This window comes from Gekko japonicus, unplaced genomic scaffold, assembly GCF_001447785.1.
Source record: "Gekko japonicus isolate JY-2015 unplaced genomic scaffold, Gekko_japonicus_V1.1 scaffold400, whole genome shotgun sequence".
Lineage (NCBI taxonomy): Eukaryota > Metazoa > Chordata > Lepidosauria > Squamata > Gekkonidae > Gekko > Gekko japonicus.
Genome location: NW_015165246.1, coordinates 307789 through 321539, shown reverse-complemented (window position 1 = coordinate 321539; position 13751 = coordinate 307789).

The following is a 13751-nucleotide window of genomic DNA, read 5'->3' as shown; positions in this document are numbered from 1 at the left end:
GTTAAGTGAAAAGTTTTTCCTTCAGTGCTTCTCTGCTGGATCCAGCTCATGGCCTTTTGTGGACATACAACACAGCAGCATTCTTGAAAGTACAGACATTCCTTTGAACGGCAGTGGCACACCAAGAATGCGGAGTTGCATTATAGCTGAGCATGTGAACATAAAATTCACACATCCATATTTATTAACTATGTACTGTGCTGATAGGCAAGTAGAAAATCATGGACACGTCCTGCTTGGTAAGATAAGAAATGGCTAGAGGGAAGACTGGAGATTTATATTTTTAACTCTCCCTTAGTCCTCATAGGTAAGTGAGTGGGGACAGATGTTATTATCTTTTGGATCAATTCTCACAGTTTTTCATATTGCCAGGGTTTGGGGTTTTTTTTACAAATATTAACTTGTTTGGTGCTTAAAATGATTATTTTAATGAGGTCTTACTTTTAATTTTGTAAGTATTTGTTAATACTTGCTAACGATTATGTCTTTTTTCCCCCTAGTGAACCAATTGAGTTAGACAGTTCCAGCTCCACAGTCATCATGTGGCTATGTCCTGTGGTTATTTCTCAGTGAGAAATGGGCCTTTTACCCACATTTCTGGTTGGTTTGGCACATGAAATCCCAACAACCAACCAAAGTTTACAAAGTTAGGCTGTGATAACTGAGCTTGGTTTCACAGGAAAGAGTTCCAGTGACATCTCAAGGATTTATTTCCAGTAGGGCTTCCATATAAATTCAGGGATCTTAGTGGATTAGTTATAGAATCACAGAGTTGGGTGGGGCCATACAGATCATCTAGGCCAATCCCCTGCTCAATGCAGGGTCAGCCTAGAGCAGTGATGGCGAACCTATGGCATGGGTCCCAGAGGCGGCACTCAGAGCCCTCTCTGTGGGCACGCGTGCCATCACCCCAGCCAGGCCCAGACCATCATTAAAGTGTTGAATTCTCTGCCAAATAATTTAAAGTAAATGAAAGCATTTGGGATTGCTTTCCTTACTTTGTTTGGATCATCTTAAGTTAATGTATGAGTTGTTTTTTCTAAAGTAAAACCTCAGTATTCAGGTTAAATTGCCGTGTTGGCACTTGGCGATAAATAAGTGGGTTTTGGGTCGCAGTTTGGGCACTCAGTCTCTAAAAGGTTCGCCATCACTGGCCTAGACTCTAGAGCATCCCTGACAAGTGTTCATCCAGCAGCTGCTTGAAGACTGCCTGTGAGGGATTTGGCTGCCTGCTCACCACCTCCCTAGGCAGCCAATTCCACTGTCAAACTACTCTTACTGTAAAAAATATATATATCCTAATATCCAGCCAGTCTTTCTACCTGTAATCTAACCCATTATTAGGAGTCCTATCTTTTGCTGCCGACAGGAACAACACCCTGCCCTCCTCTAAGTGACAGGTGTTCAGATACTTAAAGAGAGCAATCCTGTCCCCCCCAACTTCCTCTTCTCCAGACTGAACATTTGGTCCCTCAGCCTTACCTTGTAGGCCTTGGTCTCCAGGCCCCTAATCATCTTCATCACTCTCTTCTGCACCCACTCCATTTTGTCCACATCCTTTTAGGAGTGAGGCCTTGTTGTATCAGTTGTAATTGATAAAGCCTGCATAAAGTTGCCAATCAATAAACAATAATTTTGAAGAAAAAACATACCTCCTTGGTTTTTTAGGTCATGCTTATAGGTAATGGCAGGCACCACCTTAGAAGATATAAACACACAAAGGGAAAACACTAACCAGCACTTAACAACCATAATTACAGAGTTCTCAAGGCAACTGTATGCCAGATTTTAAAGAATACATATGATTGTTATTATGAGTGAGCAGATTGCCTCTACTTATGTCACAAATGGGGGTCAATTCCATCTTTTCTCTCAGGGTTTTTGCTCTCTCAAATGTTGCAGTTCTTCAAGGTGTAGAAGGCATAGAGTAAGTACATGACAGTCCTGCTCATTAATACAGTGCCAACGGACTGGATAAATGTTTTAAAGCTTTTATGGGTATGTAAGAATCGGGGATCCTGAACAAAGTGCATCCCTCTGTTGCCACAAACCAAATCACAGTAATAGACAGCCCTTCAAAATCAGCTCTTTTTTGTATGCTACTTGAACTCACATTTTGTAATGAGCAAGCTACATCAGTCACATAAAACATTTGCTTAGGCTCAGTGTTATTAATCTTAACACCTTTAATTGCTCATCTGCCCATACCAAACTTGCAAAGATTTCAATACACAGATTGAACCGAAGAAGGTTAAGGGACACACTTGTCAAACCTCACATGGCAAAGAGGAAAAAAATCACCATTAATCAAGATGTGCGTCATAGGGCTGTTTTCTAAAATGTATTCTATATTAATGGATATGGAAATAGATATTTCAATCTCACAAATAGGGGGAAACAACATATGTTAATTTCACAAAACTCCCATTGGGAGTATATTTTCAAATTATTTCATAAGATGTTAAATGATGTTGTTGCTGAGATGAACTTCCTCAAGATATTGCACAAATGGCAAAAGACCCCAGCAACTGAGGAGGGGGAGATGTTTTGAACCAAGGTTGGCCTTTGTCGGTGCTGTGGGAAAGTCCCTGGTTATTTTGTTTGTGAATGGTGGCATTGTATGACTATACAAGTGCATTGGGAAAATATTAATCAAATTCTTGTTAAAATCATAAATTATCAGATTCTGTTTAATCTAGTGTTGAATCTTCTTTGGTTCATGAGTGGTGCTGTGGAGAAGAGCCATGCATTTTTTAATTCATTAATATGTTGGCTGTAGCCTAAATTTAGTGGCAGATTTCTGGAAATAAGGCACTTTGCCTCAAATTCAAGTCTGGCAATGGGGGGGGGGTGTAGACTACTGTGTTGATCTGTAAATTGACCTCCTATAAAGCAGGTGGTAAAGTCAATGAGAATACTTTATTTTTAAAAAGATAAAGGTAAAGGTTTCCCTTGCTCGAAAGCCAGTCAAATCTGACTCTAGTGGGCGGTGCTCATCTCCGTTTCCAAACCGAAGAGCCAGCGCTGTCCGAAGATGTCTTCGTGGTCCTGTGGCCGGCATGACTAGACACCAAGGTGCACGGAACGCTTTTACTTTCCCACCGAAGTGGTACCTATTTATCTACTTGCAATTTCTTGCTTTCAAACTGCTAGGTTGGCAGGAGCTGGGTGGTGCTATATCCTTTTGCTGAATACTGTAATAAGACAATGCCTACTAAAATGTCTTGATTCAGATCCTACAATATATTTCAGCTTGGATTGACTTTCGGCCCTGGCATGCCAGCCCACTCCAATCCCATTACTGCTGGGACTCGTGTTTCAGCTCTGCTTGTCTATCCACCTGTGGTCCAGCACTGATGGGTTGAAATAAAGAGAGAATCTTAAAAAGAGAAGAGTCTTCTCCCCACCTTTCCAGTCCTTGGCTCTCTTTCTGAAGTAGATTTCACCCACAAGCATATGCCAAATGTGAGAAGGGTTAAGTGGTATGGGCACAGGTTCACATGGAAATGAGCACAGTCCTTATAATAATTAAGGCTAAATCGCCAAGTGGCCAATTCCAGTTTTCAGATGATGGCAAGTACTCAGGTTTCTGGGTGTTATTGAACAGTACACTATATTTATGAATCACTAAGATTAAAACATACATTCCTCTAGGAACATGAATCTGAAGATTAATAGCAGAATCTCCAAATGGTAATAAACACATTCCCTTCAATACAAGAACCGGTTATTACAGGTGGTGCTTTGGATCTGCATAGCTACAATTCTTTTGGGCATGTTTACGTCTCTTTGATAACTTGATCACGTACTCATTCACAAAGTCGTAATAAACCAATGGTTAATTAACTGCTGAAGAAGTTCATAAAATACAGATGGCTCTGGTCAAATTGAGTCAGATTTGCATCTGCAAAGAGCAGACACTGCCACAATGTACAATGGTTTTTGCATGACCTCTTTGCTATATTGACTGTGGCAAAATATTGATGACTAGGAATAAGGCCCCATTGTGGAAATAAATACAACAAGTTCTAGGAAGAGGCTCTGGGAGAGTGCCCTGGCCTTGGGCACTCAGCGTCAATTTGCTGTGGCAACCTCAGCAGGGTATAATGACACAGAGTCCACCATTTTCTCCTGGGACATTGATCTCTGCCATCTGAAGAGCAGTTGTAGTTCTGTGTGATCTCCATCCCTCCCCTGGGGACTAGCAACAATGGTTCCCCATGAGGGAATGGTTGGCTTGGAGGGTGGAGTCTATGGCATTGTACCTGTCTAAGGTCCCACCCCTCCTCAAACCTCACCCTCTCCAAGCTCCACCCCTCAAATCTCCAGGAATTCCCCAACCTGGAGTTGGCAACCCTATCTCCCTCCCAGCCAACTGTCAACCTACCGTTATCTGGCCCTTGGCTTCAGCTTTCCATCTCCTCCCCTCCCTCTTAGAGAGCAGGGGTAATTCTGAGTGATCTCCAGTCCCCACCTGGAGATTGTCAACAATGGTTCCCCATGAGGGAATGGCTGGCTTGGAGGGTGGTGTCTATGGCATTGTACCTGTCTGAGGTCCCACCCCTCCTCAAACATCACCCTCTCCAGGCTCCACCCCTCACATCTCCAGGAATTTCCCACCTGGAGTTGGCAACCCTATCAGGACTGGGCCCAATGAGTTTTTTCCCAAAGGCCAAAACAGGTGTGGAAAGGGCTCTTTACTGAAAGAACCTGGTTGCCTAGCAACAGGCACCGAGGAGAAAGCACAGTTTCCACCTCTGAGTAGGGAAATACCTGGATATTTGGGGGGTGGATCCTGTGGAGGGAAGCATGGGGGGGGATGGAAGGACTCAGCAGGGGATAATGCCATAGGGTCCACCCTCCAAAGCAGCCATTTTTTCGAGGGGAACTGATCTCTGTCATCTGGAGATCAATTGTAACAGCAGGAGATCTCCAGGTCTTACCTGGAGACTGGCAGCCCTAGGGGAAAGTCAGCCACACAGCAGGGGGTTGAAGAGAACGGTTTGATGGTCGCTGGCCCACCTCATTAGCCAGCCAGCCATGGTTGAGCCAAAAAGGAGAGAGAGAGAGATGGTTTAAATGTATTCTGACAGGAAAGTGGCCAAGATGGCAGTGGGCGGGGGAGGGGGTTGTGCTGAAAGTCTTTTTTTTATTTTTTACTGACAGAAGTTGGTTGCCTATCAACAGCCACTGAGGGGACAGCTAGTCACAGTTAAGCCCACACAGGAGCCAAGAGAAGTGTCTTCCTCAGGAGAGAGTCCGGCTTTCCAGGAGCTGCAGCTCATTTCCTCCAGGCCAGACCCTCCCTGGCGCTGCTGCTGCTGCTGAAGGGAGGCGGGAAAGCTGTTGAAAGGTGCTGGGCAGCCTTCTCTGTGGTGCAGCTCGCTGAGCTATCGCCCTGACAAAGCGCTGGCCTTACGGCTGAGGGACAGGGGCTGCGAGGGGCAGCGAAGGTGAGTGCTTCCCCTGCTTGCTGCTGCTCGCTAGGTCTGCCTCCTTCTCCCCCGTGGAGGGCTTGCTGCTCCCTTGGCAGAGCATCCATCCCCTTCGCCAGTTCCCTCCAGACTGAGAGTGAAACGCTGGCTGTCTGCTCTGTGGGCGGGCCGAGCCAATGCAGTGAGGCAATGCAGCCAGGGGATTGGGAGTCCGCGAGACGGGCAGCTGAGCGGGGAGGCGTGTGGAACGTCTCACACGAAAACTCTTTTATATATAAGGAGAGTTTGCCATAGCAAGATTGTATTAATAAAGAAAATGGGCAAGGAGAGGGGATTATGTAAGTACCGTAGGAAAATGTCAAAGTTCAATCAAAGCCTTCCCTGGATGAGTCAATTTTGGCAATATAAAGAAGATCCCAAGAGTTCGACCACAGCCGTTTTCCTTAATGGGAGAACAGACTTAATCCTCATTGACTTATAGCCAGACAGCCCCTAGAAATGATTAGACTGCCCCAGAATGCTTTCATTTTGTGTTAGCATGAGCCTCCTTGTGCTACTTGAAGGACGGTACCCTGGGCAAGCTAGGGCCAAAGTTGGCATAGGGCAAGCCCAGCCCTCTCTGTGTTCCAGACCAAGCCTGGACATGTCTCTCGGACTGCCATTCTGACTGCTTTAGCCATCAAGCTCCAATACAGACAGCACGTAGCTACCCTGTTGGGTATTACAAGCTAAAAGCACTTCAGTATATCTGGGGTTAAATGTTTGTGTTGCTCACAGGAAGTCACATGTGTTTCATGTAGCCAATGCTTGTTAGATGTAAGAAGCCCAGGAAAATACTCCCTGATCTAGGAGTTTCATTGGAAGTAAAGTGTCAAAGTGTTTTAGCGTTTTATGGCTTCTCTTCCCGACTTAGTTTGGAGTTCTGAAGCAGAAAGAAGAGCAGCCATTATCTCTCTTCTAGTTTTGTCTTTGTAGTGTAAAGATGTAGGAGATTTAGTTCCGTTGTTATTTTCATCCCAGTTACCCTTCCCCATGCTAGAATGTAGTAAAAACTTTCTATTTTAATCACACATGGACTCTGAGTCTGGATTATTTTACTCTGGCACTGCTAAGCTATTTTATCTCTGCTAAATACCAATTTTTTTAAACCCAACATACCCTCTTGTATCAGGACAACACCATGATTTCGGCATCTCAAAACATGACAGCTTATTTGAATTCCAGTGTTCCGGAACCTGCATTTCTGTATTGTATTTCACACCTGCCCCTTTGGACTTTGCCCCTGATACTGGGACCATCCCAGGCTTGATCTGTTGTTTCCATTGCTCCTGTGATAGCCCAGCCGTTAACAGAGCCAAGACTGTACAATGGTTCCATGCCTCGCTAACAAAGGGACTTTCTTTGTCTAATACTACTTCTGAGCCATTACCGGCCATCCTGGTCCATTCAGGACCATTTGCCTGTTGTGCCCCACTACCCTGAAGGCACAATTTTCGTATACAGAGACTCCAACCCCAGCCATATTTGGTTCAGTCTCCAGTGTCGCGTACCGGCTGGATACCCCATCTCTTTTGGGTCTTCACGGACATGCTTGCTGGCCAAGACGTCTGCTCTTCACCGTGGACTCTCTTCTTCAGACAACGCTTCATCCTGTTTCATCTCTGATCTCTTAAGATCACCTCAACCCTTCCTTTCCTAGTTCTTGTGTTTGTGTGTGTGTGTGTGCATGCATGCATGATGTCTTATTTAATTAGTTGAATGTATTAGGGTTATTTTTCTTAATAAATCCCATCTCTCCTTATATATGAGTTTCCGTGTCCCTCTTGCCTGAATGTTCCACACGCCCCCACAGCCTTTGGCTGCCTGTGTCACTCACCAGGGGCCTCTACCCATTGGTGGCTGCGTTGCCTCTGTCCCACCCTTCCCTTTCATCTCTCACAGCGACGGAGGACGACGAGGTTTCTGCTGGGACAGAAGCAAAGCTGCACCACTTGAAGCAAAACCTCGCTCCAGCCTTTAATGGGCAGCTTACGAGGGGGGGAGGCACAGTCAAGCTGGGAGGCCCCTTTTGTTGCCACCAAGCCACCTCTGCGGGCAACATGAATCTCCTCCTGGGCTGGCCCATCCTGCAAGGTGTCACTTCTTCGCTCAGAGTGGCCGGCTGTCCGGTCCCCCACAGCTATATGTCCAATACACGTTTATACAAAGTAGTATTTTATTAAAGCCATGATAGAACAGGAACAAGTTCACTGTCCAGAATACCTGGGCCAGGGTGGGCAAGGGATAATGTAAGACATTCAAACAGGACATTAACCAATAATCTTGGTTCCTGCCGAGCGGGCAGACTCCTAGGTTCGCGCTCAAAAGCCTGAGAATCAACGTTTCCTAAATCATAAACAATTACAGCTTCACACGGTAGCAGTTCATTATACTTCAAGCGAAGCGGCTCCTCCACACACCTGTTAACCTTGCAGATAAGTGTTGCCTAGCGTTTACAGACAGGAATGCATGGCACAAGACAATACACGGGGAAGACAGGGCATGCGCAGATGCCTGGCAGGTCGGGAGGGGGGAAGGACTATTGGTACACAGTCTTCTATGGCAGCTAGCTGACACCGGCCTTGGAGCACGCCTGGCAAACTGATGCCAAGAAGACTCCTCAAACCCGGGCCACTCGCCCACGTTCTAGTTCTAGACCTTGTTGTCTCCATTTCCACAATGGGCCTTCTTCCTAGTAAGATATATTTCCTGCCTGTTGTCTGTGCTGCTCTGAGTGGGTCCTGACTTCCCAGCCATATTTGGTTCAGTCTCCAGTGACGCGTACCGGCTGGATACCCCATCTCTTTTGGGTCTTCATGGACATGCTTGCTGGCCAAGACGTCTGCTCTTCACCGTGGACTCTCTTCTTCAGAAGGTAGCTATTACCCTGTCAACGCTTCATCCTGTTTCATCTCTGATCTCTTAAGATCACCTCAACCCTTCCTTTCCTAGCTCTTGTGTTTGTGTGTGTGTGTGTGTGTGCATGCATGATGTTTTATTTAATTAGTTGAATGTATTAGGGTTATTTTTCTTAATAAATCCCATCTCTCCTTATATATGAGTTTTCGTGTCCCTCTTACCTGAACGTTCCACACGCCCCTACAGCCTTTGGCTGCCTGTGTCACTCACCAGGGGCCTCTACCCATTGGTGGCTGCGTTGCCTCTGTCCCACCCTTCCCTTTCATCTCTCACCACAACGGAGGATGACGAGGTTTCTGCTGGGAGGATGACGATGTTTCTGCTGGGACAGAAGCAAAGCTGCACCACTTGAAGCAAAACCTCGCTCCAGCCTTCAATGGGCTGCTTACGGGGGTGGGGGAGGCGCAGTCAAGCCGGGAGGCCCCTTTCGTTGCCACCGAGCCACCTCTGCGGGCAACATGATCTCCTCCTGGGCTGGCCCGTCCTGCAAGGTGCCACTTCTTCGCTCAGAGTGGCCGGCCTTGGAGCGCGCCTGGAAACTGATGCCAAAAAGACTCCTCAAACCCAGGCCACTCGCCCACGTTCTATTTCTAGACCTTGTTGTCTCCATTTTCACAACGGGCCTTCTTCCTAGTAAGATATATTTCCTGCCTGTTGTCTGTGCTGCTCTGAGTGGGTCCTGACTCTGGTGTAGCTGGAGGTCGATCCCTAACTTGTGTTGTTGTTCAGTCGCACAGTCGAGTCCGACTCTTCGCGACCCCATGGACCAGCTCCCGCCAGGCCCTCCTGTCTTCCGCCGTCCTCTGAAGTTTGCTCAATACTAACTTGTCCCTAACTTGTCCCTAACTTGTACACCCATTTAAAGGTGTCTCAGCTAAATTCCCCTATAACAGTGATGGCAAACCTTTTATAGACCGAGTCCCGAAACAACTGCAACCCAAAACCCACTTATTTATCGCAAAGTGCCAACACAGCAATTTAACCTGAATATTGAGGTTTTAGTTTACAAAAATACAACTTCTACATTAACATAAGATGATCCAAACAAAGTAAGGAAAGCAATCCCAAATACTTTCATTTACTTTGGCAGAGAATTCCACACTTTAATGACAGTCTGGGCCTGGCTGGGGCGATGGCACACGTGCCCATAGAGAGGGTTCTGAGTGCCGCCTCTGGCACGCGTGCCATAGGTTTGCCACCACTACCCTATAATATAGAGACCTGGTTTTGCGGCTAACATTTGGAGCAGCTCGGTTCTCTGTATCATCCTGCCTTGTGTCCAGAAAAATTATGCTACACATCAAGTACAGAAATGTGGTAAAGCATGTAATAAAATGATTGCCTTGGTCAATTTTCCTAAGATGACAGGGGAAAGAGAAGCCCCAGTCATGCACATGTCATGGCCATGTATGAAATAAGCCTGCTCAGATATTATCAGATTGGGTGAAAGGCCTCATTGTGCTCATTCAGAAAAAGAAGGCTTTTATCCCCTGCTTTTCTCTACCTTAAGGAGTCTCAAAGCAGCTTACAATCACCTTCCCCTTCCTCTCCCCATAACAGGCACCTTGTGAGGTAGGTGGGGCAGAGAGAGGTTTGAGGGAACTGTGAGCGACCCAAGGTCACCCAGCAGGCTTCAGGTGGAGGAGGAGTGGGGACTCAAACCTGGTTCTCCAGATCAGAGCCCACCGCTCTTAACCACCACCCCACGCCAGCTCTTTTTACGGCCATACAAGGGAAAACCATAGAGTTTTCCCTTGTATGGCCGTGGCCCCGCCCCCACCGTGCCCGGCGTGCCCATGTCACTTGCTAGTGACGCACACGCCGGGGGCAGGGTTCCCCCGGGCCCCGATTCCGCCGCGTCGGAAATCAGGGCTTCAAAGTGGGGGATTCCCCGCCCCCCTGCCCACATTTGGCAGCCCTAGAGTGGGTCCCCAACCCATTGGCAATGGCTGTTATCAAACGGGTGACAGAATCTCAAGGAGGCCATAATCGGACGCCCGCTGCCTCATCTGAAGGGCTGGTAGAACAGCTCTGTCTGGCAGGCCCTGCAGAACTGAAGAAAGTCCTGCAGGGCCCTGATCCCAATAGGGAGCATGTTCCCCCAGGCAGGGGCCAGGGCTGAAAAATCTCTGGCCCTAGTCGAGGCACGACAGATGTCCTTTGGGCCAGGAACGTTCTCCTCTCCCCCCTTTTATCCTCTCAACAACCCTGTGAGGTAGGCTAGGCTGGGAGTGCATGACTGGCCCAAGGCCGTCTAGCCAGCTTCCACAGCAGAGTGAGGATTCAAAGCTGGGCCCTCCAGATTCTAGTCCGACACTCTCCCTGCTACACCATGCTGTATAATCTGCCCAAACATCTAAAACACAAGGGGGACATTTACGTAGTACGCCCTCCTTCATCATCTCTTCCTTTGCCCAATTGGGCAAGCAAAGAAGATTGGAAGAAGAGGAGGAGGAGGAAGAGGAGGAGATTGGATTTATACCCCACCCTTCACTCAGAGTTTCAGAGTGGTTTACAAACTCCTTTCCCTTCCCTTCCCCACAACAGACTCCCTGTGAAGTAGGTGGGGCTGAGAGAGCGCTGACAGAAACTGCTCTTTCAAGGACAGCTCTGACAGAACTATGGATTGCCCAAGGTCATCCAGCAGCTGTGAGTGGAGGAGTGGGGAATCAAACCCCGTTCTCCCAGATTAGAGTCCGCACACTTAACCACTACACCAAACTGGAAAGAATATTGCTGGAAGAACCCAGCACTTTGATAGGATAAGTCTCCATACATTTCTTGTATTCAACCCTAACCACTTCTTCATATTATGCAAATCACCCCATGCCATAAGCTTCCTGAGTCTAGACTGCTGCTGAGGACTGTGCATGACTCACCTTGAAATGTGCCAATAATAACTGTTTTGAAATTGGTTTGGAAAATAACCTTCAAAGACACTTGAGAAAAAGAATTAAATTTAAAAAATCATCATATGGCATTGTGTGTAGTGTAGCCAGGAAATCCTAAGATTGTCTGGCAACTTTAAGTTCTAGCTCTTTGGCAAGCTAGACTTATTCTTGGGCTGAGAGAGCTCTGAAAGAGCATTACATGAATCACCTCATAGGACTCCCGTGTTAAGCTTCGAGCCAGACCAGGGCTCCTCTGAGCGAACTTCCTATTGGTCGCTTCGTAACAGCGACCAATCAGAACGATACCATTCCCTAGGAGGGAAAGACTCCCATTGGTCTTTATTCTAGCAATCTCATTGGTTGTTATTTGTAAATAGGCGTGGCTACATTAGCCCGGTTATGTTTAAAAGGAGCATAAGCTCCCACTGTTTTCCGTTCTGGTTTCTTACTGAGTTAGTGCTTGTTCGTTACTTCAAATAAAGCTGAATCACTTGCTGAATCACTGTACGAGTCCTTTGTTAGCGCGATCTAACACATACCATCAGTAAGTTCACACCAATCTGAATCACCACCATTCCGGTCCCTTTCTCATTCTTTAAACTTACCTTCTAGCATCGCTGACCAGGGGAAGGTAGGCTTGCTAACAGGCCTATTGAAAAATGTCCTGTTTCCTTTAATGGATGTGTGGAAATGGGTGGTTGAAGCTTCTTATGATGTGAAAGTAAATACTATTCCATTAAGCCTCTATTATAGGAAAAGGACATTTTTCTTCAGGCCTGCTGTCAGCCCTAGAAAAAAGAAAAGGCAGATTTGTGTCTTTAATGCCTGAAAGCTTTAACAAATGGCTAGCCTAATGACGAGTGCTGCCAACCTCTCGGTTGGGCCTGGAGGTCTCCTGATATTACAACTGATCCCCAGGTGACAGAGATCAGTTCCCCTGGACAAAATGGCTGCTTTCGAGGGTGGACTCTGTGGCACTGTACCCCACTGAGGTCATCCTCCGCCCTTACCCCTTCCCTCCCCAAGCTCCACCTGCAAATCTCCAGGAATTTCCCAAGCCAGGATTGGCAACCCTACTACCGACTCTTGGGAACTGTACTTTGCTAAGACTTCTGGGTCTCCAATAAAACAAGAGCTCAGGAAAGCTGTAGTTCCCAATGTTCCTTACAGTGGTCATACCTGTAGACTTCCAGCATGATGCCTTAGAATAAGAAGAAAGGGCCTAGTGGGAGGGAGAGGGAAGCCCGAGGGCAAAAGCCGCAGCAATCTCCCTTTGACTGCTGCCAGCAGCAGGGGTTTTTCCTCAAAAGTAAGGTTTCTGGCATGGAGGGTGGACTCTGTGGCACTGTACCCCACTGAGGTCATCCTCATCCCTTAACCCTTCCCTCCCCAAGCTCCACCTGCAAATCTCCAGGAATTTCCCAAGCCAGGATTGGCAACCCTACTACCGACTCTTGGGAACTGTACTTTGCTAAGACTTCTGGGTCTCCAATAAAACAAGAGCTCAGGAAAGCTGTAGTTCCCAATGTTCCTTACAGTGGTCATACCTGTAGACTTCCAGCATGATGCCTTAGAATAAGAAGAAAGGGCCTAGTGGGAGGGAGAGGGAAGCCCGAGGGCAAAAGCCGCAGCAATCTCCCTTTGACTGCTGCCAGCAGCAGGGGCCGTCTCTGCCTTTGGCTTCAGTCTGAGAGATGAACCTCCTTGCTCCAGTTTCTGCAGTCTTCGTGAGTGTCCCTCACTCCCCAGCTCTTACAGGCCTGTTCCGGGTGCATTTTCCCTCCAAGCTTCTTTCCCCTCTCCCTCCTTCTCTCTCTTCCTCCCCTCACCATCTCAGGGGGAAAAGGCAACTGTTAGGCCAAAGCAAGAGTTGGGGGAAGGGGCAGGCTTGAAGATATAGTCCTTAAATCTAAGAGTTTCTGTTACAAAAGATTCACCCTACCCCGTTTACCGTAGAAAAAGGAAAGGGGAGGGAGAGAACTCATCAGTCCTTAATAGAACCAAAAAAATGCAAGAAGTCTGAAAGGTACTGGAGTTCCAGGCGTGACATAGTGAAATCAGCTCACTTTTATTGGATTACATTACAAAACGAAAGATAAACTAGCCGATCCGATGCCGGCTTATATGCGTGTCCCCGCTCACACCCAACCCACACCCACTTTCCGTGATTCGTTCTATTTACAAGTTCTCAGTCCCCATAGGTTCCTATCTGGATCCGCGCAACCCTATTGGTCCACGATAGGATCCGAGCTGGCTATTGTTCTAGGGCCGAAGGTCAGAAAGTCCATAAGACCGCATGGCCGGGCCCATGCGGCAGTGGCCATCTTAGTACACAAAAAAGTCTCTCTTGTAATTCATAACTGATCACCTTAACCCTTCACTTAACTATAAAACACAGGATGCTTTTTTGCTGGGGGAGTACCTGCTATAATGTCAAGTCAAGCAAGGGGTTAAACCGAGTGATTAT